General features: G+C 40.9%; 1 protein-coding gene across 12 annotated transcripts in view; it reads left to right on the top strand.

Annotated features, from left to right (window-relative positions):
• USP54 (ubiquitin specific peptidase 54) overlaps window positions 1–27,340 on the top strand; it is a 131,206-nt gene that overhangs the window by 19,025 nt on the left and 84,841 nt on the right. For 2 of the 12 annotated variants that reach the window (XM_024986829.2, XM_005226503.5), the window contains exon 1: window positions 9,189–9,282. The exons of 8 other annotated variants lie outside the window; for them this stretch is intronic. The gene's annotated coding sequence lies outside the window, so the exon portion shown is untranslated. Of the gene's footprint in view, window positions 1–8,943; window positions 9,090–9,188; window positions 25,522–27,340 lie in introns of those variants that run through there. 2 more of the 12 variants (XM_015461045.3, XM_059882672.1) reach the window with 2 other exon arrangements.

Genomic DNA, 27,340 nt, shown 5'->3' with positions numbered 1-27,340 from the left:
TAACAGGATTAGCCCCTAACAAGAGAGTCAGGCTGTGTTTTGAAGCTTTGAAGCTGGACTTTGACTTCTCTCCAGCTATGAAAGTCCTAAATGTCATTTTCTTCTAATAGTAGGCTATTTTGTCTACATTGAAAATCTGTTGTTTAGTGTACCCACCTTTATTAATTGTCTTAGCCATATCTTCTGAATAACTTGCTGTACCTTCTACATCAGCACTTGCTATTTCACCTTGGGTTTCTGTGTTACGGAGATGACTTCTTTCCTTAAACCTCGTGAACCAACCTCTGTTAGCTTCAAACTTTTCTTCTACAGCTCCCTTACTTCTCTCGGCCTTCACAGAATTGAGTAGCGTTTAGGGCCTTGCTCTGGCATAAGTTTTGGTTTAAGAGAATGTTGTGGCTGGTTTGATCTTCTACCCAGACCACAAACACTTTCTCCATATCAGCAGTACGGCTGTTTCACTTTCTTATCATTCATGTGTCACTGGAGTAGCACTTTTAATTTCCTTCAAGAACTTTTCCTTTGCATTAACAACTTGGCCAACTGTTTCCTGCATAAGACATAGCTTTCAGCTTGTCTTGGCTCTTGACGTTCCTTCCTCACTAAGCTTAATCGCTTCTAGCTTTTGATTTAAAGTGAGAGACATGTGACTCTTCCTTTCATTTGAACACTTAGAGGCCAGTGTAGGGTTTTTAATTTCTATATTGTTGTGTCTCAGGGAATAGGGAAGCTCTAGAAGAGGGAGAAGGGGGAACAGCTGGTTGGTGGATTGGTCAGAACAGAGCAACGTTTATGAAATTTGTTGTGTTACATGGGCATGATTTGTGATGCCCCAAAATAACATTAACAGCAGAGATTGCTGATCAGAGACTGCCATAACAAGTATAATAATGAAAAAATGGGGACTTCCCTGGTGGTGTTGTTGCTAAGTCACTTCAATCGTGTCCGACTCTGTGTGACCCCATAGACGGCAGCCCACCAGGCTCTGCCGTCCCTGGGATTCTCCAAGCAAGAATAGTGGAGTGGGTTGCCGTTTCCTTCTCCAGTGTATGAAAGTGAAAAGTGAAAGTGAAGTCGCTCAGTCGTGTCCGACTCTTCGCGACCCCATGGACTGCAGCCTACCAGGCTCTTCCGTCCATGGGATTTTCCAGGCAAGAGTACTGGAGTGGGGTGCCATTGCCTTCTCTGGACTTCCCTGGTGTCTCAGTGGTAATGAATTCACCTGCCAGTGCGGGAGACATGGGTTTGATCCCTAATCTGGGAAGATCCCACATGCCACGAAGCCCCTGGGCCGCAACTATTGAGCCTGTATTCTAGAGCCTGGAACTGTAACTAATGAACCCATGTGCGGCAGCTCCTGAAACCTGCGTGCCCTGCAGCCCACGCTCTGCAACAGGAGATGCCACTGTCATGACAAGCCTGCGTGCCACAACTAGAGAGTAGGCCTTGCTCACTGAGACTAGAGAAGAGTGAAGAGCAGCACAGCCAAAATAAATAAAGAAATAAACTACTGTTAAAAAAAGTGAAGCTCAATTAAATGAGGTGTGTCTACACTTTGTACTTCTTCACGTGTACATTAGCTGCCCCCCAATATATTAGGTTCTTCAGTTGTATGAAATTGATGAGAGCAATGAATTTGTTTATTGTCTATGGCACGTCAGTTTTTTCCCACAGAGATCACCAATAAAGCTTGAATTAATTTCTGAAAGAAGAGAAAAGCAGCAGACTGTTTGAATTCAATATATTTAGTGGGTTAAGATCTATTTTGATTAGTTCTCTCTGTTTTTATTTGTGGTAAAATATACAAAGAAGAATTTATCACCTTACATTTTATGAGTGACAGTAGTTCTAAACATAGGCACGTTGTTGTGTAACCAATCTCCAAAACTCTTCTTATCTTGCAAAACTGAAACTCAATACCCATTAAACAACTCCTCCCCATTCTTCCCTTCCCACGGTGCTTGGCAACCACAATTCTACTTTTTGTTTCTAAATTTGCCTCTTTAGGTACCTAACATAAATAAATTATAGAGTATTCGTCCTTTTGTGCATAGCTTATTTCACCTAGCATAAGGTTCATATGTATTGTAGCATGTATCAGAATTTTGTTCCTTTACAAGGCTGAATAATATTCCGCTGTCTGTATATTTCACATTTTGCTTATTGGTTCACTTGGGTTGCTTCCATCTTCTGGCTGTTGTGAATAATGCTGCTGTGAATATGGGCATACAGTAGTCTCTTTGAGACCTTGCTTTCGTTTCTTTTTTCCTTCGGTTTTATTGAGATATAATTGATGCATAGCACTGTGTAAGTTTAAGGTGCACGGCATAATGATTTGATTTACATACATCATGAAATGATTATCACAGTAAGTTTAGTGAACACCCATTATCTCATGTTTGGTTTCCTGGTGGCTCACATGGTAAAGAATCAGCCTGCAATGCAGGAAACCCAGGTTTGATCCCTGGGTCAGGAAGATCTCTTGGAGAAGGAAACGGCAATTACTCCAGTATTCTTGCCTGGAAAATCCCATGGACAGAGGAGCCTGGAGGGCTGCAGTCCATGGGGTCACAAAGAGTCAAACACAACTGAGTGACTAACACTTTCACTTTCATCACCTCATATAGACACAAAATTAAAGAAATAGAAAAAATTTTTCCTTGAGATGAGAACTCTCAAGATTTGCTATCTTACAACTTTCATACATAACATATAGTTCTGAGTTCAGTCGCTCAGTCGTGTCCGACTCTTTGCGACCCCGTGAATCGCAGCACACCAGGCCTCCCTGTCCATCACCAACTCCCGGAGTTCACTCAGACTCACGTCCATCGAGTTAGTGATGCCATCCAGCCATCTCATCCTCTGTCGTCCCCTTCTCCTCCTGCCCCCAATCACTCCCAGCATCAGAGTCTTTTCCAATGAATCAACTCTTCGCATGAGGTGGCCAAAGTACTGGAGTTTCAGCTTTAGCATCATTCCTTTCAAAGAAATCCCAGGACTGATCTCCTTCAGAATGGACTGATTGGATCTCCTTGCAGTCCAAGGGACTCTCTAGAGTCTTCTCCAACACCACAGTTCAAAAGCATCAATTATTTGGCGCTCAGCTTTCTTTACAGTCCAACTCTCACATCCATACATGACCACTGGAAAAACCATAACCTTGATGTTGTACATTACATCACTAGTATTTAATTATCTTATAGCTATGAATTTGTACCTTTTGATTACTTTCATCCAGTTCTCCCTCCTTCCCCTTCCTGCCTTGGTAACCACAAAGTTGACCTCTTTTTCTATGAGTTTGTTTGTTTTGAAGTACAGTTGACCTACAACACTATGTTAGTTCCAGTTACCCATCATAGTGATTTAATATTTCTATATATTTCAAATGATCACCATGCTGAGTCTGCTTACGATATATCACCATACAAAGATATTTCTTAATTATTGAATATATTCCCCAGATTGTACATTTCATACCAGAGATTCATTTATTTTACAGCTGAAAGTTTGTACCTCTTGATCTCCCTTACCTATCTCTTTCCTCCCCCAGCTCCCCTTCCCTCTGGAAATCACTTATTTGTTCTCTGTATCTATAATTATGTTTTGTTTATTCATTTGTTTTGTTTTTTAGATTCCAAATATAAATGAAATCATCCTTCTTTTGATCTTTTACATTTTAATTTGATGGCTATCTGTTCTGTTTGAATTCCTTTCTCTTTATTATGGTGTGTTTGTTTATTATAGATTTTTGGTTTATGGTAACCATGAAAGTTTTTACATAGTTATATGTCTATATGGGCTTCCCTGGTGGCTCAGTGGTTAAGAATCCACCTGCCAGTGTAGAAGACATGGATTTGATCCCTGGGTCAAGAAGATCCCAGGAGAAGGAAATGGCAACCCACTCCAGTATTCCTGCCTGGGAAGTATTATGGACAGAGGAGCCTGGGGAGCTACAGTTCATGGGATTACAAAAAAGTTGGAGATGACTTAGCTTCTAAACAACAACCACGTGGGTGTGTGTGTGTGTGTGTGTGTGTGTGTGTGTGTGTATGTGATTATTTTAAGCTGCAGATCTTTTAAGTTCAAATGCATTTTAACAACCCTGCATTTTTACTCTCCCCCCAACCCATGTTTGCTGATTTTGAAATCATATTCTATTACATCTTTGTGTATACCTTAACTACTTACTGTGGATATAGATTATTTTTATCTTTTAACTTTCCTACTAGCTTTATGTATGGTTGGTTTATTACATTTACCAATGAGATTTTGCCTTTTGTAATTTTCTTTTTTAAAATTTTATTTATTTATTTTTGACTGTGCTAGGTCTTCATTGCTGCATGGGCTTTTCTCTAGTTGCATCTAGCGGGGATTACTCTCTAGTTGCAGTGTACAAGCTTCTTATTGTGATGGCTTCTCTTGTCACAGAGCGCGGGCTCTAGGGCATGTGGGCTTCATTAGTTGTGGGATCCCTAAATCAGGGATCGAACCCATTTTTCCTGTGTTGGCCAGCAGATTCTTTACCACTGAGCCACCAGGGAAGCCCCTTTTGTAGTTTTTGTATTTCTAGTTGTGGATTTTCTTTTTACTCAGAGAAGTTACCTAAACATTTCTTTAAGAAACATTTATTTATATGACTGCACTGGGTCTTTGTTTGGTACATGGGATCTTCAGTGTGGCGTGTGGGCTCTAGGTTGCAGAGCGGGCTTCTCCAGTTGCGTCATGTGAGCTTCTCTCTAGTTGCGGTGCAGGGGCTCAGGAGTTGTGGCGTGCAGGTTTAATTGCCTTGCAGCATGTGGAATCTTGGTTCTCTGACTAGGGATTGAACCCACATCCCCTGCATTGGAAGGTGGGTTCTTAACCATGCTAAATGTTTCTGTAAAGCTGGTTTGCTGCTGCTGCTAAGTCGCTTCAGTCGTGTCCGACTCTGTGCGACCCCATAGACGGCAGCCCACCAGGCTCCCCCGTCCCTGGGATTCTCCAGGCAAGAACATTGGAGTGGGGTGCCATTTCCTTCTCCAATGCATGAAAGTTTAAAGTGAAAGTGAAGTCGCTCAGTCATGTCCGACTCTTAGCGACCCCATGGACTGCAGCCCACCAGGCTCCTCCGTCCATGGGATTTTCCAGGCAAGAGTACTGGAGTGGGGTGCCACTGCCTTCTCCGAAAGCTGGTTTGGTGGTGCTGAACTCTTAGCTAGCCTTTGCTTGTCAGTAAAACTTCATATTTCTCTATCAAATCTGAATGAAAGCCTTGGGAGGTTAAGTATTCTTGGTTATAGGTTTTTCTATTTCATCATTTTAAATATATTGTGCCACTCCCTCTGGCCTTCAGAATTCTACTGAACAGCCTTATGGGAGTTCATCTGTTGCTTATTTTTAATATTCTCTCTTCTTTAGTTTTTGCCGTTTTAATTACAGTGTGTTTACTTGTCATCCTCTTTGGATTGATCCTTTTGGGATCTCTCTGTTTCCTGGGCCTGAATGTTTGTTTTCTTTTCCAGGTTAGGTAAGTTTTCCTGTATTATATCTTGAAATATGTTCTCTGTCTCTTTTTTCCCGCTTTTCCTTCTGGGACCCCTACAATGTGAATGTTAGTGTGCTTGATATTGTCTGAGAGGTCTTTCAAGCTGTCTTCATTTCTTTTCTTTTTTCTTTTTAGCTTTAGTGATTTTCACGACGCTGTCTTCCAGCTTGCTGCTCCGTACCTCTGTATCATCTAATCTACTGTTGCTGCCTTCTAGTGTATTTTTCATTTCATTTACTGTATTTTTCAACTCTGTTTGGTTCTTTTTTATATTCTCCAACTCTGTGTTAAAAACCTCTAACTTCTGACTCTCTTCATCCAGTCTTCTCCTGAGTTCCTTGAACATCTTTATGATCATTATCGTGAACTCTTTATTGAATAGATTGCTTATCTCCACTCACTTAGTTCTTTTGGAGATTTAATCTTGTTCCTTCATTTGGAGCATATTCTTCTGTCACCTCATTTTGCCTGATTTGCTGTTTTTATTTTCATGTATTTGGTAGATTGGTTTCTTTCCTGATCTTAGAGAAGTGGTCTTTTTTAGGAGACGTCCTATGACAGTAGTGTACTTACCTCTGGTCACCAGAGCTATGTATGTGGATCCTTCTGTTGTGGTAGGCTAGATTACTGTGAGTGGTCTGGTAGGTGTCACTGGCCACCTGTCTAGTTGGTTGCCAGGCCCTGACTTGTGCAGAGGCTATCAGCTGCTGGTGGATAGGGACGGGTTATGAGGGGGCTGGCTGTGGGGCTCCAGGGGTCCTGGGGCTAGTATTGGCACATGGATGGGCAGAGCTATATTCCAGGGTGGGTGGTTGCATAGCAGGGAGTCCTGGATCTATTGTTGGCCTGCTAGTGGGTAGGGTCAGGGCCCCAGGGGTCGTGGGCCTAGTGCCAGCCTACTGATGGGTGGGGGCAGGTTTCTGATATGACTGTCTGTGGGGTCCTGGGTATCTTGAAGCTGGTGTCAGCCTACTGGTATTGGATTCCTGGGCTGGTGCCTGCCCGTTGGTGGGTGAGGCTGTGTCCCAGAGTCTCTGGCTAGCCTGCTGGTGGTTGGGGCTATGTCCCTGCTTGGCTAGCTGCTTGACCTAAGGTGTCCCAGTACTGGTGCGGATAGGCTGGTAGGTGGGGCTGGGTTCTAGGATTAATAAGCTAAAGGCAGGATTCCAGATTGGCATTTGTCAGCATCAGTGTCCACATGTTAGGACAAGTGCCCCAAAAGAGCTTTTGCCAGTGTCTTTGTCCCTAGAATGAGCTCCAGTTACCTCCTGCCTCTCCAGGAGACTCTCCAAGACCATCAGTGGGTTTTGACCCAGGCTCTTTTTAAATTACTGCTTCTGCTCTGAGTCCCAGAGTGTGTGAGATTTTGTGTGTGCCCTTTAAGGTGGGATCCCACACGTAAAGGGCTCCCACAGCCTGCTGTCTCTCCCAGATGTAAGTCCCACTGGCTTTCAAAGCCAAATGTTGTGGGCTTGTTGTCCTGGTGCAGGAACCAGGGCTGCTGCTGCTACTGCTATGTCACTTCAGTCGTGTCCGACTCTGTGCGACCCCATAGACCGCAGCCCACGAGGCTCCCCCGTCCCTGGGATTCTCCAGGCAAGAACACTGGAGTGGGTTGCCATTTCTTTCTCCAATGCATGAAAGTGAAAACTGAAAGTGAAGTCGCTCAGTTGTGTCCAACTCTTAGCGACCCCATGGACTTCAGCCTACCAGGCTCCTCCACCCATGGGATTTTCCAGACAAGAGTACTGGAGTGGTTTGCCATTGCCTTCTCTGGAACCAGGGCTAGGAGCCTGGATATGAGGCGTGGACTCCTCATTCTTTGAGGAGAACCATGGTAATTGTAATTGTCTTCCCATTTAGGCAATTGTAATTGCCTTCCTGGGGATGTGAGTCTTGACTATACCATATCACCACCCCTCCTACCCATCTTTTCTTCTTTATATCTTTAGCTGTAGAAGAAATCCTTTCTGCTGGTCTTCCAGTTTTTCTCATCAGTATTTCCTCTATAAATAATTGTGATTTTGGCATACCCATTGGAGGAGGTGAGTTCAAGGTCTTTCATCCTCTTGGCCACTTCTCTTGATTCTTTTGGATACCCAGAAGTGGAATTGCTGGATTGTATGATAGTTCCATTTTTAATTTTTTTTGAGAAATTGCCACACCATTGTCTACAGTGGCTGCACCACTGTACATTCCCACTGGCAGTTCCCATCTCTTCATGTCCTCAATAACAACTGTAATATTCTAGTTTTTTTTTTTTTTGATCGTAGCCATCCTAATGAGTGTTTTCGATTTTCATTTTTTTTGTGCTTTGCATTTTCCTAAAGACCCATGATTTTGAGCATCTTTTCATGTGCTTATTGGCCATTTGTATATCTTCTTTAGAGCGATGTCTACTTGAGTCCTTTGTACCCTTTTAAATTGATTGTTGTTAAGTTTTAAGGAGTTCTTTATATATTCTAGATATTAGCTCCATATCAGATAAATGATTTGCAGATACTTTGTCCATTGTGTGGGTTGCCTTTCACTCTTCTGACTATGTCTTTTGATGCTCAGAATTTCTCTGTTTTAAAATATTTTATTATTTATGACTTAAGATATTTAAAAAGAATAATACAGTAAGTATCCTTGTGTCTACTATCCAGCAAATTAAATATTACTAAATAAGTTGAAGGCCCCTGGGTTTTCCCTTCTTGATCACAAATCCCTTGCCATCTCTCAAAGGTAACCAGTAGTGAATTTGATGTTTTGCTGACTAATTTATATTCCAAAGTCAGCCTCTTAGTGTATTAGAAGCTTACCATGACAGAGAATACTGCAGAAGTCCTTGGAATGCTGCGATGAGAAGGGTTAATTCTTAGATTTCTGGGTTTTTTTTTTTTTTTTTTTTTTTAAGTTGAAAGCCCAGTTTGGCACGCTGTCAAATAGTTTTATGTAACAGGTGCACAGACATGTTTTTTGAATGACTGTTTGGTACCCACATACTTTTGACGGAAAATAATTAAAATACCACTATTACATCATTTTGATGTGAGTTCTACATATCTTTTCAGTTAGGATTAATATTTGCTTTGCTAGTAAATAGCCAGCTATGGCAAAGTGAATGTTTTCTTAGAGGTAGTGAAATGGAGGGGCAAACTTGAGTTTGGAGCATTTAGCTATAACTGCAAGCAGTCCATTTAGCTGCCTCTGTTAATTGAGACTTGTAGACAGGACAAGCAGAATAAGAGAGATGTACAAGTGTTACATTCCTAGTTTAAAAAATGAGCTGTAAGTTCTGAAAAAGAGGAGTGATTCTTGTCAGGTCTGACTCTGGTCAAGGACCTGTTGAAACAAGTAGTGTGATGTTCACAGGATTGTAGTGAAGGACCTGACCTCCATGTAAAGTGAAAATAAGATTCTTCTCTAGTGAGGCCATAACGAGAGCAGCAGCAACTGCCAGTTCTGCCGTGACTGCCTAAACGTAGTGGCTGTGTGAGGTGGCCGGAGCAGGAAATGACTGGGCGACAGTAGGCGTGTCCGGGGAAGGAGTTGTTCTGGCTCTGGCCAAGTGCTTACACAGGTGAGAGTGTCACTTTAAACATACAAAGACCTGCTGGCTGGAGGAGGAGCTGCTTCCTGAGGATCAGGTGCACATCTGAAGGGATGAGCTCATTCTTCCAAGCAGACCTGCCCTAGATGCTGAGTGAATGTTTTCCTTATTGCAAGTCCTGCAGCTGAGAGAATCAGGAAATGGTTGAAGCTTTAGCCACTTTGTAAGTAGCAAAAAAAAAAAAAAAATAGAAGCAGTTTTGGGACTCTTCTGAAATGTGTGGTTGTAAATATCACGGTGAAGGCGACACATGTGCACATTTGTTTTTTCTCCAAGTTGAGGATTGCGGTAAAGTGTACCATGGGTTGAGGAAAGCTTTGGTGGTTCTAGCTTTATTCTAGTGATTCTTTTTGAGGTGATTTAATAATTTATTTCCTAGACTGTCTTGTTTTATTTTTCTTCTTTAGGAAATAAAAATCTTGAGGGCTCCCTTTTAATTAATAAAGATCATTATGGCTTTTTTAAAGCTTTAGTTTGTGGGACTTACTTCACTTTTTAGTCCACTCTGCTTACTTTCAGAGCTCTATGCCTGATTCTGTTTTACTTTTTGTTTTAATTTGCCTATTCAGTTTAAGTAAGCTTCTTTAAAATTAAGTTGGCTTAAAAGAGAAATATCAATTATTAATTAGTTTTTCTTAAACTTTTTTTCTTTTGAGATATTTCTCAAAATTCACTCAGAATTAGTTGTGATATATTCTTTACCCAGTTTCTCCCAGTGGTAACATCTTGAAAAACTATAGTACAGAGTCACAACCAGCATACTGACATTGATACAGTGAAGGTACAGAGCATTTTCACCACCATAGGATACATCATATTTCCCTTTTACAGCTACACCCACTTGCTTTACACCTACCTGCTCCTTAACTCTTGTCAACCAGTAACTGAAAAATCAGTTTTTAAGCAAGAAGTTTTGTCTGCTGTCTTAAGTAGTTTTGTGTTAGAGAGCTACATAGCCTTATGAAAAAGAGCCCTAGGTAGACTGCAATAGATTTTGATTCATTGTAGCTCTTTGACCTTGGGTAAATAATTTAAGTTTCTCTGTGCTTCAATTCCCCTATATATAGAATAGCATAATGGTATATTAATTTCTTTGTAACCTATTTAAAGGGTTTTTGAGAAATTCTAAATGTCTTTTAAAAGTATTGTATCAGTTTAGTTCAGTTCAGTCACTCAGTCATTTCCGACTCTTTGCAACCCCATGGACTTCAGCACACCAGGCCTCCCTGTCCATCACCAGCTCCCGGAGTTTACACAGCTCATGTCCATTGAGTCAGTGATGCCATCCAACCATCTCATCCTCTGTCGTTCCCTTCTTCTCCCGCCTTCAATCTTTCCCAGCATCCGGGTCTTTTCCTGTGAGTCAGTTCTTTGCATCGGATGGCCAAAGTACTGGAGTTTCAGCTTCAGCATCAGTCCTTCCAATGAATATTCAGGACTGATTTCCTTTATGATGGACTGGTTGGATCTCCTTTCAGTCCAAGGGACTCTCAAGATTCTTCTCCAACACCCAGTTCAAAAGCATCAATTCTTCGGCGCTCGGCTTTCTTTATAGTCCAATTCTCACATCTGTACATGACCACTGGAAAAACCATAGCTTTGACTAGGTGGACCTTTCTTGGCAAAGTAATATCTCTGCTTTTTAATATGCTGTCTAGGTTGGTCGTAACTTCTCTTCCAAGGAGCAAGCGTCTTTTAATTTCATGGCTGCAGTCACCACTGGCAGTGATTTTGGAGCCCAGAAAGATAGTCTGTCATTGTTTCTCCATCTCTTTTCCATGAAGTGATGGGACCAGATGCCATGATCTTAGTTTTCTGAATGTTGAATTTTAAGCCAACTTTTTCACTCTCCTCTTGCACTTTCATCAAGAGGCTCTTTAGTTCTTCTTCACTTTCTGCCATAAGGGTGGTGAGATGAGATTCTAAATGTCTTTTAAAGAGAAGTACTGTATAAATTATTATTAACAGCAAGGACAATAGTTTTCAAACTGGAAAGTATATAGCAAATTCTAAACTAGAAACTAGCCCAGGATAGTAAGTAAGAATGATCATTTTAAAGTGAATTAAAATTTTAAGGCTCAGTTGAGTTTCATATTACTGAATTAACTGGCTGATGATTTCAGAGTCACCGTTGTTAATCTTCGAGAAATCATAAAGACCAGAAAGAGTCAACCATCCTGATATCCAAGGAAAAAAGGAAAGTAGTTGGAAAACTGCAGACCTGTAAAATTAATGTTAATCCAGAAAAATTACATAAGTGGTCAAACAGATGATATGGCGTATTAACCAAGAAGATTTAGTTTAGGTTTGATTATTATAAATAATTTCTTCTTATTTCTATTCTTAAATTCTGTTACTTCTCTTTAGAACCACTAGGTTATTAGATCAAATTTAAAACATGTTAATTAGATATGTAGGTATTACAAAGATGAAGGAATAGTTAATTTGACAGATGATGACTGTAGCTTGAAAAATTATGCCCATAAGGTGAAATCATGGGGTCAAACTGAAATTAAATTTAGCAAGTATAAGTCCTGTGTTTAAACTCAAAACCTCAAATGCACAGTAACAGGATGAGGAAGAGCTGGTTGGGCAGTGGTTCATGTGAAAAATAACTGGGAATTTTGGTTAATCACAAATGTAACAGTAATTGCCTAGGTAGTATGGCTGCCAAAAATGCCTTTAGCTATGTTACAAGTTTATCCAGGTCACAAAACTATTGGTTTCAATATATTTTTGTACTAGTTTGGAAACACATTTTGCATATTGGCTTAAGTGTACACTGACAAAGTTGAAAGCATTCTAAGGGAGGCAGACTAGACCAAAAATGGTCTGAATCCATTTATGTAGGAAACTGTTGGGATTTGGGTATTGGGAAATTGTAAAATAATTTAAAATGAATGTGTAGAAAGTTATTTAAATTTTATGGCATTTAAAATGGAAAAAATATATAATACCACGTTCCCACCTTTCAGAATTAACTACTATTAACATTTATTTTTCTTCTTTCCCTCTTAGAAATAAAACAATAGAGATAAAATCGAAGCCCCTTTCCTCTTTCTCCCTACAAGGAAGTTTATCTTATTTTTATCAAAGTAACCTATGTGCATAGTTTAAAAAATTTGAATAGTTTATATGCATAGAAGAAAGAATAGCAGTTATCCCCTCTCACAGTGGCAACCACAATCAGCTCTCTTAAGTATTTGTAATAGTATACTTATAACAATTACTTTTTTTTTTTTAGCAATTACTTTTAAAAGCTATTAAATCTATAAAAAGTGTTTAATATGAGGGACATGAGGTATTGGCACTTTTAAACACATATATGTCTTCTCCCTTATATTTTTAACTTAGTTACGTATTTTGCGAGTGAAATCATTGTTGTTTATATTATACAGATATTGAACTTGGGCTATATACTCTGATGATAATTTTTTCCTTACATGGCTTTTAATTTTCCATAGACATAATGGCCTTGCTTTTTTGTGTTTCTTTTTGACTGCACTGGGTGTTCATTGCTTTGTCCAGTTGCAGCGAGCAGGGGCTTCTCTATAGTTGTGAAGCGTGGGCTTCTCATTGCAGTGACTTCTCTGTTTCTGAGCACAGGCTCAGTAGTTGGGCCTTGAGGGCTCTAGAGCGTGGGCTCAGGAGTTGTGGTGCACGGCTTAGTTGCTCCACAGTATGTAGGATCTTCCTGGACAGGGATTGAACCTGTGTCCAGTGCATTGGCAGCGGATTCTTATCCACTGTGCCACCAGGGAAGTCCTGCTTTGCTTTTTCCATTTGATTGGTGTTCAAAGTTCTGATCAGTATTATAGAGGACTTCCCTGGTGGCTCAGATGGTAAAGCGTCTGCCTACAATGTGGGTTCAGTCCCTGGGTTGGGAAGATCTCTTGGAGAAGGAAATGGCAACCCACTCCAGTATTCTTGCCTGAAAAATCTATGGATGGAGGAACCTGGTAGGCTATAGTCCACGGGGTCACAAAGAGTCGGACACGATTGTGCTGGTAGGCTAAGACTCGTAGATAGGATCTAAAACTTGACTCCATTCATTCAAATTCAGTAAATAAGTTATCAATCTTTTTCCCCCCTTAGAAATCTACCTTGTATATTCCATTTTAAAAATGATATATAGCATTAAATCTTAAGACTGTATCACATTGTATTTATCCATTCTCCTTTATGAACATTTAAATTGTTTTCGGTTTTCCTCTATTTAAAAAAGATACATGTATGGGAATTTTCCTAGGCTACAATGAGAAGTGAAATTGCTAGTTATCTATTGCTGCATAACAAATTACCTCAAAATTTTGCAACTTAAAACATATTTGTTATCTCTGTTTCTGTGAGTCTGGTATCAAGGTATATCTCTCATAGGCTGTCATCAAGTTGTTAACAGGGGCTTTGATTTCATGTGAAGATTCAACTGGGGGATGATCACTTTCCAGGTTCTGCCTCTCATGTGGCATGACTCAGTTGCTCACAGGTTAATTGATTGAGGACCTTAGTTCTTTACTAGCTTGTTGGCTGAAGCATCCTTTAGTTCCTTGCCTTGTGGGAGTCTCCATACAACACAGAGACTTCCATGACAGTGAAGAAGATGGAAGCCAGAGTCTATAACCTAATCCTGGAAATGACATCCCATCACCTTTGCTACATTCTGTTCATTAGAAGCAAGTTACCAGATCCAGCCCATAGATTAAGGGTGGGGATTATATGAGGGGATGAATAAAGTTGTATACTGCTTTCAGTCATGGCTGTAGTATAGAGTATTTAGCTTGGAAAGAGATGATTAAGGGAATGCACGAGTTTTGTCTTCTAAATTTGAAAGGCTTGCAGGCGTGCATGCTAATAAGTCTCTTCAGTCGTGTCTGACTCTTTCTGAATCCCACCAGGCTCCTCTGTCCATGGGGATTCTCCAGACAAGAGTGTTAGAATGGATTGCAATGCCTTTTTCAGGGGATCTTCTCGACCCAGGATTGAACCTGCGTCTCTTATGTCTCCTGCGTTGGCAGGAGGGTTTTTTACCAGTTGCGCCACCTGGGAAGCCCAAAAGGCTTACATAAAGAGGAAATAGTAGATCTGTTTTTGATCAGAGATTAAACTAAGAGCGGTGGATGGAAATTAAATTGTATGGCCTTATAGGATAATGTGATTTCTGTTCTTCAACATATTCTGATAGAAGGTAGGTGATCACTTGTAAAAAGGATTATAAAAAAGTTTCTTGCATTAGGTTAGAAACTTAACTGTATGCTCTCTAAAGATTATTTCTACTCTAAGATTTTGTGATTATAAACGGGTGAGTTTCAAACTGTTAGTATTTGAGTAGTCTATTAATCACTACTCGGGAAGAAGTGTATAGGATTACATGTGTATTTGCATATATGAGGCTTCATTTAGAAGATCTAGGTTAAAAAGTTCGGAGGAGAGCTATAAATTTACACTTTTAATTACTGATTAATTATTACTGTTCTTATCCTGTTTTTATATTCCTTTGGCTACCATGAAATGTTTACTGATACAATTCTTATTTTAAAATAATAGCAGTAACTCAGTTTTTTTTCTTCTAACAAAAATCTTTTTATTGTAAAGAAAATAGAAAATACAAATAAGGAAAAAATTAAGAAGTAAATATCTTATAATCTTCACACCCAAAGATTATACTAGCAATAACTATATTAACACCATGGTATAATGGTATATTGGAGAAGGCTATGGCACCCCACTCCAGTACTCTTGCCTGGAAAATCCCATGGACGGAGGAGCCTGGTAGGCTGCAGTCCATGGGGTCGCTGAGGGTCGGACACGACTGAGCGACTTCACTTTCACTTTTCACTTTCATGCATCGGAGAAGGAAATGGCAACCCACTCCAATGTTCTTGCCTGGAGAATCCCAGGGACGGGGGAGCCTGGTGGGCTGCCGTCTGTGGGGTTGCACAGAGTCGGACACAACTGAAGTGACTTAGCAGCAGCAGCAGCAGCAGCTTAATGGTATATGGGGCTTCCCTGGTGTCTCAGTGGTGAAAAATCTGCCTGCAGTGCAGAAGATGCAGGAAGCTCGGGTTTGATCCCTGGGTCAGAAAGATCCCCTGGAGGTGGAAATGGCAACCCACTTCAGTATTCTTGCCTGGAGAATCCCCTGAACAGAGGAGCCTGGCAGGTTACAGTCCATGGGGTTGCAAAGAGTTGGACGTTATTGAAATGACTGAGCACGCACACATAATGATATATAATCTCTCTGCCCTGTTTCCTTATTTGTGGTACTATGTTCTATAGTATCACTGCAAATGCTGAATTAATTAATACTGAATTATTGCTCCTAGGGGAAATACAGGGTTAGAGTCCTCTGAGCTGCTGGTTGCATTTTTGTTAACTAATCAACATGTAACCTTGTTTTATGTGTGTTTTTGTTAAGACACGTTATTTAATATATATTATTGATTCATTAACATTGAACTCATGGTGAACAGCACTGTAATTTATGCCTGAATTAACCTTATCTAACACATGTATTCTGTAGAAGGCACATCACAGCCTTCTTGCACCTAGAAACTACTAGACAGCACTTCTGCACTACACTTGGGAGTCATTTTAAACAGTGAAGTCACCCACCAAAAGCACAAAAATGTGAAAAATATTGCACTAAATAAACCACTAAAAGGACACTCATTTATAGTTTGAAATCTGAAGCCAGAAGGCTGCATATCTCCCAGCCTTGGACCTCAGTTGGTAATGTACACATCAGGCAACTCAAATTTTTCACCATCTGTGCATTCACATGTCCGTGAATGACCATGAAAATGTTGCAGGTCTTGATTTTGAGGTTACACATGAATTTTAGTGAGTAGGAAAATTTACCTGTGAGGAATCCATGTAATAAGGATTGACTCTGTGTGTGTAGTAGCTTTTGTTTTCCATTTTGCTTAATTTTATAAAAATGAACAGTTTTGAAAATACTGTTATAACCTGCCCTTTTCACCTAACATTCTAACCATTCATTCATTCAGCAAGTTATTTATGTATGCTCACTATGTGTCTGCATAGTGTACTAGACTCTGAAGATTTGGGTTGTTGTTGTTCAGTCACCAAGTTGTATCCGACTCTTTGTGACCCCACGGACTGCAGCATTACAGGCTTCCCTGTCCCTCACTGTCTCCTGGAGTCTGCCCAAGTTCATATCCGTTGAATTAGTGATGCCATCCAACCATCTCATCCTCTGTTGCCCCCTTCTCCTTCTACCTTCAGTCTTTCCCAGCATCAGGGTCTTTTCCAATGAATCGGCTGTTCACAACAGGTGGCCAAAGTATTGGAGCTTCGGCTTCAGCATCAGTTCTTCCAATGAGTATTCAGGGTTGATTTCCTTTAAGACTGACTTGTTTGATCTCCTTGCTGTTCAAGGGACTCTCTGAAGATACAGTAGCAAGTAAGATAAACAAAGTCCCTGCCTTTTGGAGCTTGTGTTCTAATGGGAAAGGCAGATAATGAGAAATGCCTGGTAGTGATAAATACAATATAAAAAAATAAAGCAGGGTAAGGAGATAGGTGTTTGATAATTTTATTTCATTATTTTAATTTAATACACTTTTAAAAAGTAAATACTGATTTTATTGGTAGTTGGCAATTTTAATTAATTTTACTGAAATATAGTTCAATAAATTGATTTACAATGTTGTGTTTCTGGTGTACAGCAAAGTAATTCAGTTATATATATCATTTATACATCTGAAGTATATGGTTATATACAATTATAAATGTAATAACTATATTTATATATAATTATTAACATTTAAACTTTTTATTTATTTATTTTTGTCTGTGCTAGGTCTTGGTTGCCACATGTGGGCTTTTTTCTAGTTGTAGAGAGTGGAGGCTAGTCTCTAGTTGTGGCACACAGACTTCTCTTGTTGCAGAACACAGACTCTAGGGCGTGCAGGCTTCAACTGTTACAGCACACAGGCTCCGGAGTTTGGGCTCAGTAGTTGTGGCCTACGGGCTTAGCTGTGGGAGTCTTTCTAGACCAGGGATGAACCCACTGAATGAGCAGGTGAATGCTTATAATCACTGAACCACCAGGGAAGCCCGAGGAGGGTACCATTTAAGTAGAGACCTAATTGAAGTAAAGTAGTAGCCTATGCAAAGAGCTGGGGAATGGGCATTCAATGGAGAGAGATTCATGGTGGAAAAGCCTTGAGATGGGAACTAGCTTGTCATTTTCTGAAAAATGATGGGGTGGGCAGAGAGCAGTAAAAATGAAATTGTTGAGAGAAGTAGGGACTAAATCATGAGGGATTTAAGATTAAGGATCCATGGGCTTCCCTGGTGGTCCAGTGGTTAAGAGTCCCTTGAAATGCAGGGAATGCTGACTGGATCTCTAATTGGGGATCTAAGATCCCACTTGCTGAGGAACAACTAAGCCCACGTGCCGCCACCACAGAGTCTTCCTCAGACCATAACAAAAGATCCCCCATGCTGCAGCTAAGACTGGAAGCAGCCAAATAAATAAGATTAGAAATCTGGATTTCATTCAGAGTGTAATGGGAACTTATTGGAGTGTTTTATGTAGAATAATAATATTGATTTTTTAAAAAAGATTATTCTGGTTGCTGTGTGAAGAAGTGATTATAATGGAAGCAAGGACAGCACATACTGGCTATTGCAGTATTCTATGCAATAAACATAGGTGACTTTGTCTAGGATGGTAGCATTATAGGTGGTAAGAAGGGATAAGTTTTGAGAGTAACATCAATAAGATTTGCTGATGGACTAGTGAGGCGTCAGGGAAGAAAGGAGTCAAGCCTGACTCCAGTTTTGCCCTAAAGAAGTGAGTGAATGGTAGAGCTTTTAACTATGATAGGGAAGACTGTGGAGGAGCTGATTGGGGTATATATGGTAAGAATCAAGATTTTTTTCTTTGGGGTGTGTTAGGTTTGAAATACCTAGTAGACATCCAGGGGGTAATGTTCAGTAGGAAGTTGAACATACAAGTCTCGACTTCAGGGGAAGAGACTGGAGCTGGAGATAAAAAGAAAGGTGATTATATCTCCATTTCAATAAATATTTATCTACAACATAATTTTTTCGTGGCTGATTCATGTTCCATTGTATTGATGTGTGCTATCCTTTGTGATGAATAACTTTGTAAATTCTTATTTTAAGTGAATTCCTCTTGGGTATTTGCAATACAGTTCTGACATTAACTAACCAGAGTTAGCTTAACGTTCTCATATTAAGGGCACAGTTTCTCATGAGACTATCTGAACTTTGGACTCCAAGTGCAAGTTCAGGTGTCTCCAGGATACCTGCAACTCTGATCAATCAGCTATAAATTCAAGAGTTCCCGATTCTCTCAGGTTAGATTATTTGGTGGAGCAACTCACAGAACTCATGAAAACGCTATACTTATGATTACAGTTGTTTTTTTTTTTGGCTGTGCCATGCAGCTTGTAAGATCTTAGTTCCCCAACTAGGGATTGATCCTGGGCTCTGGCAGTGAAAGAGTTGAGTCCTAACCACTGGACCACCAGGGAGTTCCTGATTACAGTTTTATTATAGGGAAAAGTTACAAATTTGAACCAGCAAAAGGAAGAGATACATAGGATAAGTCTGGGAGGATCCCCAAAGCAAAGCTTCTCTATCTTCAGGATGTTTCACCCTTCTCACACATGGATGAGTGTTATCAACCAGGGAAGTTCACCAACTCTGTGTTCAGAGTTTTTACTGGCACTCCGTTATGTAGACATGATTGATTGAATCATTGGCCTGTGTGATTGAACTCAGTCTCCAGCCTCCCTCTATTTCCCAGAGGTCTGTCTGAGATCATGTGACTCAAAGCCCCAACCTTCTAACCACACAGTACTTGGGTTTTCCAGTACTGCCAGTCCCTATCCTGAAACTATCAAGGGGCCCACTATGAGTCACCTGGTTAGTATTAATTCAGTGTGACTGGAAGGGCCCAACATGAATAACAGAGGTACTCGTATCATTTGAGAAATTCTGAAGGTTTAGAAGCTTCCCTGTCAAGAACCAGAGACAAAAATTAGATTCTTATTATACAACTGTATTAAAACCCAGTTCAGATATTACTTTCCAAGGTCATAGTTCTTTTTTTCTCTCATTAGACAGTGATCATTTAGAAGGTCCTCTGATTTTAGTCATATTTGCATTTCTAACATTAGCACTATATCTGGCTTGGAATTTTCCAGGCCAGAATACTGGAGTAGGTAGCCTTTCCCTTCTCCAGGGGATCTTCCCAACCCAGGGATTGAACCTAGGTCTCCTGAATTGCAGGTGGATTCTTTACCAGCTGAGCTACAAGTGAAGCCCATGAATACTGGAGTGGGTAGCCTATCCCTTCTCCAGGGGATCTTCTCGACCCAGGAATTGAACCGGGGTCTCCTGCATTGCAGGCTGATTCTTTACCAACTGAGCTATGAGGGAAGCCTATAATAGATGCTCAGTAAGTAGTTTAATGAACTAAAATATTTAAGAAAGAACTTATGGGTAGATGGGAGGTTCAAAATTTCTTTGTAGAGTTGCTTTGAGATCAAATAGTCTTCATTTCTTTTTGCTTCATTCATCTTCATTTGCTGTTATTTAAATATTTTATGGTTTTATGCAGATATCAAATTTACATAATAAATAAAAAGGAAATTTCTCTTTTTAAAGTAAATTCATCAGGGACTTCTCTGGTGGTCCAGTGGTTAAGACTGCATGCTTCTAATGCAGGGGGCAGTGGTTTGATCCCTGGTTGGGGAATTAAAATCCCACATGCCATGTGGCCAAAAATAAATAAATGAATGTTTTTAAAAAGAAACAAAAATGAAATTTAAAATAATAAATTCAGCAGTTCTTTAGATAGCAACCTTTTCTTTTCTTTAATTGAAATGTAGTTGACTTACAATATTGCGTTAATTTCTACTGTACAACAAAGTGATTCAGTTATGTATATACTTAAAAAATTCTTTTCCATTATGGTTTGTCTCAGGATATTGAATATAGTTCCCTGTGCTATACAGTAGGACCTTATTATCTGTCCTATGTGTAATAACTTGCATCTGCTAACCCCAAACTCCCAGTTCATTCTTCTACCACCCCCCACCCCCTTGCCAACCATGGTCTGTTCTCTATGTCTGTGAGTCCCATTTTATAGATGGGTTCATTTCTGTCCTATTTTATTTTACTTCTATATCTTTAAAACTTGAGCTTTCCTGGAATTCTTCCTTCCTTCATTTCTGGCTGCATTGGGTCTTAGTTGCAGTATGCAGGATCTTTGTGGCTGCACCCAGGTTCTTTTGTTGCATTTCACAGTTTTCTAATTGTGGGCTCATGGAGGCTAAGTTGCCCCACAGTGTGAGGGTTCTTAGTTCCCCAACGAGGGATTTAACCCTCGACCCCTGGTTGGAAACACAGTGTCTTAACCACTGGACCACCAGAGAAGTCCCTTCCTTGATTTCTTTAGTGACTCATGGATTTTTAGGGCTTCCCAGGTGGCTCAGTGGAGAAGGCAATGGCACCCCACTCCAGTACTCTTGCCTGGAAAATCCCATGGATGGAGGAGCCTGCTAGGCTGCAATCCATGGGGTCGCTAAGAGTTGGACACGACTGAGCGACTTCACTTTCACTTTTCACTTTCATGCATTGGAGAAGGAAATGGCACCCCACTCCAGTGTTCTTGCCTGGAGAATCCCAGGGACGGGGGAGCCTGGTGGGCTGCCGTCTATGGGGTCGCACAGAGTCGGACACGACTGAAGTGACTTAGCATAGCATAGCATAGGTGGCTCAGAGGTAAAGAAACTGCCTTCCAATGCACGAGACTTGAGTTTGATCCTTGGGTGGGGAAAATTCCAACCCAGGAGAAGGAAATGGCAACACACTCCAGTATTCTTGCCTGGGAATTCTCATGGACAGAGGAGTCTATTGTTTAGCCTCCACATGTTTGTATGTGTTTGTATTGTTTATCTCTGCTCCATTTAGTTCCTTTTCTGAGGTTTTATCTTGTTCCTTGTTTAGAACATATTCCTCTGTCTTCTTATTTTGCCTAATTCTCTGTTTATTTCTGTTATTAGATAGGTTGTTTAAGTTTCCTGACCTTGGAGAAATGACCTTATATAGAGACTTCCTGTGAGGCCCAGCAGCAAACTCCTCTCTGGTCACTGGGCTGTATGCCCTAGTGGTATCCCCTGTGTGGGCTGCATGGGGCCATTGTATAGTTGTGGTTGGCTGATTACTGTAGCCAGTGTCTGGCTCCAGGCACAGTTGGCTGCCAGCCCAGGGGTGGATAGGACTGAGTCCTGGCATGGCTGGCTGCATGGTCCAGGGTTCCCTTGTTTGGTGCTGGCCTGCTGGTATGGGCAGGGCTGTGTCTTGGAATGACTGGCTGTGTGGCTCAGGGTGTCCCAGTGCTGCTTTTGGCTCACTGGTGGGCGAGGCTGGATTCTGGGGCTGGTGTCAGTCTGCTGGTGGGTAAGTAAGCCTCCAATGCTAAAGGACAGTGAAGTGAAGTGAAAGTTGCTCAGTTGTGTCCGACTCTTTGCAACCCCACGGACTATATAGTCCATGGAATTCTCCAGGCCAAAATACTGGAGTGGGTATCCTTTCCCTTCTTCAGAGGATCTTCCCAACCCAGGGATCGAACCCAGGTCTCTGCATTGCAGGAGGCTTCTTTACCAGTTGAGTTGTAAGGGAAGCTCAAGAATACTGGAGTGGATAGCCTATCCCTTCTCCAGCAGACTTCTCAACCCAGAAATTGAACCGGGGTCTCCTGCATTGCAGGTGGATTCTTTACCAATTGAGCTATCAGGGAAGCCCAAGGATAGAGGGAGGACTCCAAAATGATAATTGTTAACACTAGTATCCTTGTGGTAGAACAAACTCCAAAAAAAAAAAAAAATGGCTATTGCCAGTATATGTGTTTCCAGGATGAGCTCCAGTTATCTTCCTACCTCAGCAGAAGGCTCTCCAGGATCAGCAAGGTGTCTGACCCAGGCTTCTTTCAAATTACTGCCCCTGTACTGGAATTCAGAGCATGTGAGATTGTTTTGCTTGTCAAGAGTAGAATCTCTGTTTCTACAGCCTCTGGCTCTTTCCTTTGCAAGCTCCTCTAGCCCTCACAGCCAGATGTTCTGGGGACTCATCTTCCTGGTGCAGGACCCCAACTGAGGAGCCCAGTGTGGGGCTCAGAACTCTTGTTCCTTAGGGAAAGCCTCTGCAACTGTGATATCCTCCGGTTTGTGTGTTGCCCACCGGAGAGAGTGTCTTTACTGCATCTCTGTGCCTTCTGCCCTTCTGCTGTGGTTCCTTAGTTATACTTGTAGTTATGGAAGATATTTCAGGTCATTCTCATTGATACTCTAAATTGTTGTAATTTTGATATGCCTGTGGGAGAAGGGGGCTTCCCTGATAGCTCAGTTGGTAAAGAATCCACCTGCAATGCAAGAGACCTGGGTTTGATCCCTAGGTTGGGAAGATACCCTGGAGAAGGGGAGGGCTACCCACTTCAGTATTCTGGTGGGAGACCGTGAGCTCAGGGTCTCCCTGCTTCAGCATCACGCCTCCATACTGTACTCTTTGGAGTACAGTTTTTTTCTTTTTGAAATTTCTTTTTTCTTTTTTTTTTCCCTAGTCTCAGTATGTGAGGTCTTAGTTCCCTGACAAGGGCTTGAACCCAGGCCATCAACAGTAAAAGCGTGGAGTTCTAACCACTGGACCACCAGGAATTCCCCAGGAGTACTTTTCTTTATATCAGTGTGGACTCATAGGTATTTATTTTATACTTTGGGTTACTCCAGTACTAATTTTTTCCCCCTCATATTGTTTCAGATTTGGCCATTGGGAACTCCTTTGTTTGTCTCCTGTGTACCTTTGACATACCTCTGTCAGTTTAGGATTTTTGTTTTCTTTTTGTCTTCAACATTTCCTTACTTTTGGACATTACCGGATGCTCCAGGCTCATCTCATGTGTTTCCTCTTCCAGGCCTAAAATCAGCCATTTCTCCAAGGAACCTTGGATTCTTTTATTGGAGAACGGTTTTTGAAACCAAGGTATCAAGTCTGTAGGACTTCCCTGGTCCAGTGGTTAAGGCTCTGAGCTTCCACTGCAGGGGGCATTGGTTTGGTTCCTGGTTGGGGAACCAAGATCCCACATCCTGTCCATGGCGTGGCCAAAAAGTTAAGAAGAAAAAAACATCGACTAAGGTGTAGATGTGCTTGTTGCAACAGTGATGTCATTGATTCTAAGCATTCTCAGCTGATAGAGCAAATAAATATATGGGTATATGTGCTTGTGCTCAGTCGAGTTTGATTCTTTGCGACCTCCTGGACTATATCCCACCAGGCTTCTCTGTCCATGGAATTTTCCAGGCAAGAATACTGGAGTGGGTTGCCATTTCCTACTCCAGGGGATGTTCCCAGCCTAGGGTTCAACTCTTGTCTCTTGTGTCTCCTGCATTGGCAGGTGGATTCTTTTACTGGGAAGCCCATATGGGTGTATACATATATACTTATCTCTAAATATTTCTAGATGTAACCATCTATATTTTATTTAAAAAGTTTTTTGGCCATGCCACTCCGCACATGGGATCTTAGTTCCCCTACCAGGGATCAAACCCCATCCTCTGTGCTTTGGAAGCACAGAATCTTAGCCACTGGATTGCCAGGGGAGTCCCCCATCTGTGTCTTTAATAAGCTAATCACAAGTTCATTCTTCAACTCTAATCTATTACCACATGGATAATTTTAGCTTTTTCCCTCTTATCTGTATCTTCCCATTCCAAAAGTAGGAAACCTTCCACCATCTTCCATTCATTTACTTAATTATTCAACTCCAGTATACATGTGTCTTCGGAATTGTTAACCTGTACATTTGTGGGAATGTACTCTACTAGCTGGAATGTAGTGCTAATATACAGTTCGTTATGCCCTAGGCTTACAAACTCTAGTCATTTCCAGGGTTAAGTCAGTACTTTTATCCACTACCCCCTTTAGTGAGATTGTTTAATATGTTTGTATCATTTTATTATGCAAAATTTTGAACATATATAGAAGTAAGGAGAAGAGTGTTGAGTCCACCTTGTACCCATCACCAGCTTTGTGAACTATTAAGTACATGGTCAGTTGTGGTTTTGTTTATTCTTCCCCTGCTTCTCCCAAGACAACCTATAATTATTTTGAAGTAAATTCCATACATATTATTTCATCTGTAAATATTTCTAAATGAGACTCACCATAATTTAACCAATCCCCTAATGACAGACCTTTAGTTTTTATTTATTACAGTGTAACTATAATATATTTTCATATTATCTTTGCAAACTATAGGACAAGTTTTTAGAATTTGAATTGCTGAAACAAAGGGTATAAGCATTTTAAATTGAGAAATACCACCAAATTCATTTTATTTCTGCCAGGAGTGAATGAGAATTTATCCCTCTCCTCACTCTCACTTGGATTCACCCAAGTTTTAAATGTTTGGCATTGTGAGATACGAAAGGTGATAGTATTTTTATTTTGCATTTCCTTAATTATGAATCCTGGAGAAGGAAATGGCAACCCACTCCAGTATTCTTGCCTGGAGAATCCCACGGATGGAGGAGCCTGGTAGGCTACAGTCCATAGGGTTGCAAAGAGGCGGACATGACTGGGTGACCTCACTTTCTAATTATGAATGAGATAGGACATTTTCCCTATCTTTATTGATCATCTACTTTTTTTTTCTGTGAACTGGACATTTAAACTCTTTGTTTAAGGAAAGAAAACAAATTGGTATGAAGGATTTTATCCTTTCTCAAAACGTTAATACTATGCTGTCCTGTTTCCCCTTTCCCCGTCATAGTTCAGATCACCAATTCAGGAGTGGTGCATAAGTCTCTTTAATGAAGGTAAATACTTGCCCACTTTCCCCCTTTCCTCTGTCCCCCTTTTCACTTACCAAAAGTTCATTAGTTGTTTGCTTTTTTGCACTCTGAGCACAGTCAAAATTGTTTATCAAACAGATGATTTTATGTCAGCTTTTGAGTGAGTACTCTGGGGAGATTTGCCCAAAACACAACAGGAAGGATTTCTACAGATGTGTAGGGGAATGTTTGTAGTTGTTTAGCAAAGGGTGTCGGAGAAGGCAATGGCACCCCACTCCAGTACTCTTGCCTGGAAAATCCCATGGACGGAGGAGCCTGGTGGGCTGCAGTCCATGGGGTTGCAAGGAGTCGGACACAACTGAGCGACTTCACTTTCACTTTTCACTTTCATGCATTGGAGAAGGAAATGGCAACCCACTCCAGTGTTCTTGCCTGGAGAATCCCAGGGACGGGGGAGCCTGGTGGGCTGCCGTCTATGGGGTCGCACAGAGTCGGACACGACTGAAGAGACTTAGCAGCAGCAGCAGCAGCAGCAGCAGCAGCAGCAAAGGGTATGTCCAGCAAGTATCATTTCAGGCTGCTTCTTCATCTGTTCTGTCTTTCTACCCAAACATAAAACTTGTACTCTGACTTTTGTGGATATACCATTTCAGTGGCATTTTCAGCCTTATTTTTGTCAAAGTGAGTTATCTTGTCCATTCACTTTGAACATTTCTATTATCAGTAGTATTACTGTTGACTTCTTGATTAGAGAAATGATTATTGCATCCTGTCCTGAATTAAATGACAGTGTCAGAGACTAAGAATGCCTTGATAGCCTGATTTTCGTGCTTATGTATACTTTAAAAACAGCTATTCAAAATGTCATACACACAGAAGTTGTTTGCCAAGCATTTGAAGCCCATTTACTTTTACCAGGTGACAGCTGCTATTGTTTATGGGAACCTAATTTAAACCACAGACATGAAACAAAGAGTGCCCTTGTTTTGCAAAGAGGAAAACTGTGATTAAAAAAAAGAAACAAAAAACAAAAATTTATTGACATATAATTCACATAACACACAATTTAAAGTTTTATAATTCAGTGGTTTTTAGTATTTTTAGAATTGAATAACCATCACCACAGTCAATTTTAGAACATTTTTGTCACCTCCGAAAGAAATTGTTTATCTCTTAGCAGTCACTTTCTATTTCTTTCACACCTCCTCGCAGCCCTAGGCAACCACTAATCTACTTTCTATCTCTGTAATTTGCCTATTATGGGTGTTTCATATAATTGGGATCATACAACAGGAGATCCTTATTACTGGCCTTTTCACTTACTGTTTTCAATATTTACATGTGGTAGCATGTGTTAATACTTTATTCATATAATGACTGAATACTGTTCTGTGCAGTGAATATGTCACATTTATTTATCCATTCATCTGTTGACGTATGTTTTGTTTTTTTCTGAAACTGTTCCCATTCCCCTCTCCAGGGGATCTTCCTGACCCAGGGATCGAACCCATGTCTCTTGAGTCTCCTGCATTGGCAGGTGGGTTCTTAACCAGCTGAGCCCCCAGGGAAGCCCAATGAGTGGGAAGAGTATTCCAATTATTTTGGAGAAGGAGCAAGGATTAACAGGAATTGGGCTATTGCCTACTTTTTGCTCTTTGATGGTTGGCCTCAGCATTGTTGTGTCACTTAGCTCGCTGCTGTGGTACAATGAGTGTATACTGAGGCTCAAGGTTTAGTGGAAGTTGACTGGTTCACCATCTTGGACCTGTTTGGCTCTAATCAGTTTTTGTTGTGTCCTCAGGCTATGTCATTCTTTTAAAGGTTGTGCCCTGCCCCCTTCCCTCCTGTTTCACCACCAGGAAGAAACTTAAGTCAGACCAAATATGGGCCAAACAAGATTGTCCAGCGACAACCCCCAAACTAATAACCCTCTTAGCATAAAACCTAAGACAGTGAGCCATGTGGTAGAGCAGTTCTACCCTCCTGCTCTCCACCCCAGCGCCCCTTCCCATAAAGTCTTTTGCTTTGTCAGTACATGTGTCTCCTCGGACAATTCGTTTTCAAGCCTTTGGAAGGGGTCTCCCGGCAACATCTTGACCTAGTAATCATGCCACAAAAACACTGCTACAAGCAATTTGGCACTCGTCTAGCACAAAGCTGTAGTTACTTAATTTATTTTTAGTTGAGAGGGCCAGTGGTTGACACAGGGTTCTCGTTATGAGATAGACTCTCCTATGCAGTCTAATCTCCTCCTATGAAAAGGAAATAAGAAAAGTCCAAAAATAACTTTTACAAGGCAGAATGTGAGTACACAGGAGAGTTTTGTGTGGAATATTTTCTGAGGGGCTTCAAAAAAGATTACAGTCCATT

This window comes from Bos taurus, chromosome 28 (genome assembly GCF_002263795.3).
Source record: "Bos taurus isolate L1 Dominette 01449 registration number 42190680 breed Hereford chromosome 28, ARS-UCD2.0, whole genome shotgun sequence".
Taxonomy (NCBI): domain Eukaryota; kingdom Metazoa; phylum Chordata; class Mammalia; order Artiodactyla; family Bovidae; genus Bos; species Bos taurus.
The sequence above is the reverse complement of the archived record's forward strand: the minus strand, read 5'-3'. Positions and strand labels throughout refer to the sequence as shown.